The following is a 6000-nucleotide window of genomic DNA, read 5'->3' on the forward strand; positions in this document are numbered from 1 at the left end:
TATTTGACTTTGAGGGATGTAAAAAAAATATATATATACACACACAAATCATTTTTCACTCGGTGCATTGACTGGTACAATTAGAAAATTAACTTGAACTGTTGATTTCTGTAAAGAAGAACTTGTCTATCCTCAGATGGACAGAGAATGTTTGTCGTTAGCTGAACAAGCCAAGGAGGGAATGAGAACACATATCAAAGGGTTTTCCCTCCCTGTTCAGTGGCAGGCATTGTCAGGGAAGCCACTGAGTCCCCGCCCAATGTCACAAGACCCAGCATTCAGAGACAGTGGTTTAGGAGCAAGTGGGGTTCAGTCCAGTATGTCCTCTAGCAGTTTAGGAGCCAGACTTTCAAAGAAGTATGTAGATTTAAACTTCCATTTTTCCTTGATTTAAAAAAATTAAAATAATTACATCGTACAGCTCTAGTTCAGAATACATTTTTTTTAGCTCACCTTAGCTGAAAGCTCAAGGGAGATTTTCTGATTACCTATTCATCTGTCTGTCCGTTTATAAACTTTTCACATTTTCAACTTCTCCTCAAGAACCACTGGGCCAATTGTAACCAAAGTTAGTACAAAGCATCCTTGGGTGAAGGGGATTTTAAATTGATAAAATGAAGGGCCAAGCCCCTTTCCAAGGGGAGATACTCAAGAAAAGACAAAAATATGATGGGGTCATTAAAAAATCTTCTTTTCCAAAACCTCTGGGCCAGAAAAGGTGAAACTTATGTGAAAGCTTAGTTTCTAAATTGCTCAAATCATGGCCCCCGGTGCACTGGGCATAGGATGGGGCCACAATAGAGAACCAAAGTTTTACATTGAAATATATACAAGTAACTCGAGATACCTCGAAGTCCGCGGGACTGAGGAAAAATTTTAAGAGATCAAGAGTTTGAGTTTTCAAGAGTCTGGAATTTTCCGTGTTGGTTGACAGGGTTTAAAATTAATCTTACTGGATGTAATGATTTTATTCATTTCCATGCTGTGCTGACCTTTCACAGGTGGTTTTTATAAAACAATGATACTTCTTTGTATTTATAGGTGAATATTTCTTATACTGAATAAAGCAAAAAATGTATATCATCATGTCATATTTATTTATTTTTTCTATGTAGTACAAACATCATACTACGCATTCGTTACATGAAAACAACATTTTATAGCATTGTATGTAGCATTGACTACTGTATGTATACTTAAAAAAGCGGGCTTCATATTTTAGCGGCTTTGGCGCAGACAATGATGCGCTAATTTATGAATACTGCTAAGAAATTATTTATATATACAATACACGGCACAGACATGTGTAGCGCTAAGTCATGATTAAGCCAACACCTCCACACCCAGTGATTGTGCTAAATATTGAAAATGCCAATTTATGTACACGTACAGTATTTGTACATGTTGATACCAAACATGATCATCGAATGCAGTTCTGTAAGTATTTATTCTTCAATAGTTGTCATATTGAAATCGATGCTGCTATGCATAGTTTCTGCATTTTTATTATTCATTTAACTTTGATACCGATTTAAAATTAGTGTCGCGTCTTGTAATCAATTTCTACTTTTTACTGCATCTCTAGATTATTGTAAAACAGTTGATGTTAATTATTGTAAGAGCTAGCAGACAGGCAAAATATGATTAATAATCAATCATTTATCACCTTGCAGTATAAGTGACACCTGAATAAACATCCCGTCCCTCTTCTGCCTCGGGCCATTTAAATGTCCAGGTAAAGGTGTTAATTATGTAACGCTTGTGTACACATAGCCACTTCGAGGTATAGAGGGTAAATTTCAATAGAATATGCATGGCGAGAATGCATTTTGACTTCGAGGGATCAAGAGTTTCGAGAGATTGAGAGTTCAAGAAATCAAGAGTAAATTTGCTTAGTTATATAGGGGGAAAATTTGGAACCGGAGACTCACTTTGAGCAATCAAGAAATTCGAGAGATCGAAGTTCGAGCCATCAAGAGTTACCTGTATTGGAAAAAAATCAATAAAAATTTTCTCATCAGAACCACTGGGCCAGAAAAAGGTAAAACTGATGTGGAAACCTCCTGAGATAGGGTAGATTCTAAATTGTTCAATTCATGCCCCTGGGGGTAGGGTGGGGCCATAATAGGGAATCAAAGTTTTACATTAACATCAATAGGAAAAATCTTTTAAAAATCTCAAGAGCCACTGGGCCAGAAAAACTGAAACTTATGTGGAAGTTTCCTGAGGTAGTGTGGTAGGGTAGATTCTAAATAGTTCAAAGCTTGGCCCTGGGGGTTATGGTGGGACCACATTAAGGAATCAAAGTTTTATTTTGAAATACATAAGAAAAATCTTTTAAAATCTTCTTCTCAATAACCATGGGCCAGAAAAAGTAAAAGTCACAAGTAAGCTTCTGAGGTTTTGTAGATTTTAAATTCTTCAATTCATGCCCCTAGGGGTAGGGTGGGACCACAATAGGGAATCAAAATTTTACATTGAAATACATAGGAAAAATCTTTAAATCTTCTTCTCAAGTACCACTGGGCCAGAAAAGGTGAAACTGAAGTGAAAGCTTTCTGTGGTAGTGTAGACTCTAAATTGTTCAAATCATGGCCACTGGGGGTAGGGTGTGGCCACAATAGGGAATCAAAGTATTACAGGGGGAAAATCTCATAAGAACAGCAGGGCCAAAGTGACTCAGGTGAGCGTTGTGGCCCATGGGCCTCTTGTTGTTTTACACAGTGCTTTTTTAATTTCTGTTTTCTTCTGCAAAATTGGAAATTCACATATTAGGTAGATACTTTTTTCTTTCAACTTGCATTAGACTAACTGTACGATATCCTTTCGATGACATACCATAACACACCGTATATAGAAAGAAAAAAAAAAACGATTCATGTAGCCAAGGGTGTTTTCCTGGAGGACAACCTCTGTTGTGTAAAAATATGTAAAGTTTATATGGAATATATAGTGAAATGAAAAAAAAAAATCTCATTTTTACGCTGTGTATATAAAAAGTTTTTTTTTTAAAAATGTTTAGTTACATTGCGGTTGTCCTCCAGGAGATCACCCTTGGCTATATGAACCCGGAATTCTTTATACATTTTATTACATTTTGGCTGAGCAGTTGTAGAAGTGCAGAAGAAGTGTAGAAGAAGTGTAGAAGAATATTGGAACACAATGTATTTCAAAGAGCCCTATGTTAAATTATTTTGGGCTTTTCCTTCCAGAATGGATGATCTGAATATTAAAAGCTTTGAAGTTAAAGAAGAGGTGGAGAAAAACCAAAAGTCTCTAGAGGAATCAGACAGAATGTTGGCTTATGGGTAAATTATGAAATTTTATGCAAGCTGATGGCAGCTTCATTAGTAAATTAGTTTATATTTCAAAATTTTAAGGAATTGTAGACATACCTTTTTTTGCAAGAGGTTAATTACCCTGTAACAAACTTTCCATGTGATATTGTATTGAATAAATGAGGATAGCATCCTGTAACTTAGATATAATATTTTATACAGGGTTTGAAACTAACATTTGCAGGACTTTAGTCAGACTAGTGCTTCTTTTACTAGTCAGCATATGAATTATGATCGAGTCCATAAAAAACCCCCAATGTTTTGTAACAACTAATTTTTAAAAAAACATTAAAATGTACTTAACACTTTTTTGAAAAAAACAAAACAAAGCATTTATGTCAAGTGTTTTATTCCACAGATTCATTGAAATCTCGCAATCAGGAAGTATGATCATATTCCTGATCATTCTTTTTCTCTACATTACATCCAAAACATCTGACATCTTTGTTTTTTTGTGTCATACAAAATCATGATTGCTAAAACGTTGAACTTCATATTAATCAATTGTAAAATGACTCGGAATTACTTAACTACATGCCAAGAAGCTAGAAAGCTAAAAATACTTGCAGGGTTTTCCAGTAAAAGTTGTTAAAAATTGGACACCAGTAATTTATTTAAATTGTTTTCTAGAGATTTTTATTGGTCTGTTCTGACTAATTAGCCACAGATTTTATTAGTCCAGGTGAAAATGTATTAGACTTGTTTGAGACTAATGGACTAACGACAGTGTCGAACCCTGTCATATGTACACATTTAAGAAATAAACAACGTTGTTCACTGAACATTGCGTTATGAATAGCAATTGCTCTGCTGGCATATGCCAGAAAATGTGCCAGCAGAGCTATTGCTATTCATAATGCCATGTTCACTGAATAATCATTGTTTATTACTTATATTTGCATTCTGTGATGTAAAGAATATCAGAGGAAATTCTGGCCTGCATAAGGGTACGGGTGCTTGTCCCCAGTGAAGAGAAATGTGACAATAAAATTAGTAAACCTGATTAATAATAATTTATCCACTTTATCTCCAATTAATCACATACAATATATATGGTGTTTGCTTATTAACCACAGTTATCTGGATACAAACTGCGCCGTCTTTTAAAATTTTCTGTTTTGATGCTGTTGTGACACCCCATGAAGTCATCGTCATTCTCTGAGAAAAATTATGAATAACAATATTATGAAAACAGAGAATGTTTTTACATTGATTTTTACTAGGTTTTCAGTGACCTTAATCCAATTTTATAGATGAAAGATCAAGGTCCGAAAACCTTTGTGTAAAATCATTGTCCAGAGCATATTTTATTTCTCCCTGGCCCAGTTAGCCTGAAATTTCACCTTTAGAGTACATGTGGTTGGAGGGTTTGCAGTGACCTTGATCCAATTTTCTAGATCAAAGGTCAAGATTGATTGATTGTCGGTTTACGACCCATTGGAGAATTTTCACTCATATAGAGATGTCATTATATGGGCTTCAAATTTAGACCTTTATTGAGCAGTGAGGGATCTTTATCGTGCCAAAGCCTGCTGTGATATGGGGCCTCGTTTTTTAAGATCTCATCCGAAGGACCTGCAACTTTCACTTCAAAGTGCCAAGTTTCTAGGTTTGTCTGTCAAAGTTAAAGCAGAGCTCTGTAACATTCTTTTCTTGGGCATTTTTTTCTCCCATTGGTCCTATCTGACTCAAACTTCACCCAAAGAGTGTCCTTATCCAAGGGTCTTACTTCCTAATGTTCTGTTGCCCGTGTGGCGCAGTTATGGTTAGAGCGTTTGCTCTAGAGTCACGGAGTAAGGAGTTAATCCTTATGGGTTCGAATCCTACTGCGGGACGTGGAGACCGGTCTTTTGGATGAGACTGTATAAACGCAGTAGGTGCTGGTACAAAAAAGATCCCTCACTGCTCAATGGCCCTGAGTGCCGAGTATAGGTCAAACATTTGCAGCTCTCCACCAGCAAGTGGTGGCATCTCCATATGAGTGAAAAATTCTCGAGAGGGAAGTTAAACAACAATCAATCAATCTTTGCCAAAAGCAGGAACTTTTGATATGGTCATCATCTCAACATTGTCAAGTTTTATATAACATTGGATAAGATTTAAACAACATTTTAAAATCAAGATAAATGAAAACAGAGAAAGCTACATGAACAAGGATTGCAATCTAGAAATTAATATCTTTCAAAAACAATTTCAGAGTTCAAGAGACGGCACCATCAGATACATACACCCCAACAGGTGGCGCCACATGGAATGCGGGCTCGTATGGATGACGTGAGAACTGAAGCTCTGTTTCCCAACAAATGGAGTTAAAAAAATGTTAAAAATTAACACTCGCTGTTGTAAGCTCAGTGTTGTAGCCACCACAGCATAAGGAACAGCAGTGAAATCAAATTTCAGCACCATCATCAGAAAATCAGCAGAGAAATCATAATGCCGAGCATAATCAGCTTAAAAAGAGCAAATCAAAGTGCTTCACTGATGATATTAATTAGAATGCACTAAAAAAATTGTTATTCAGAGTACATTATAAAGACATATACTAGAAGGCATGGTAGAAATCAGTGACGGTGATAGAACTTTGAATGATTAAATGATAAGGGTAGAACTGTGAATGATTCAACTTAACATTAAATCATTGATAATGAAAGAAAACTGTAAA

At 35.8% G+C, this 6000-nt stretch overlaps 1 pseudogene; it reads left to right on the forward strand.

Moving 5' to 3' along the window:
- Window positions 1–5612, forward strand: part of LOC133203662 (serine/threonine-protein kinase TBK1-like) — a 63838-nt pseudogene extending 58226 nt beyond the window's left edge.
- Window positions 5613–6000: the final 388 nt, after the last annotated feature.

The sequence above is a fragment of the Saccostrea echinata genome, unplaced genomic scaffold (genome assembly GCF_033153115.1).
Source record: "Saccostrea echinata isolate AGI-Se365-2 ecotype Australia unplaced genomic scaffold, CSIRO_AGI_Sech_v1 ptg000051l, whole genome shotgun sequence".
Taxonomy (NCBI): domain Eukaryota; kingdom Metazoa; phylum Mollusca; class Bivalvia; order Ostreida; family Ostreidae; genus Saccostrea; species Saccostrea echinata.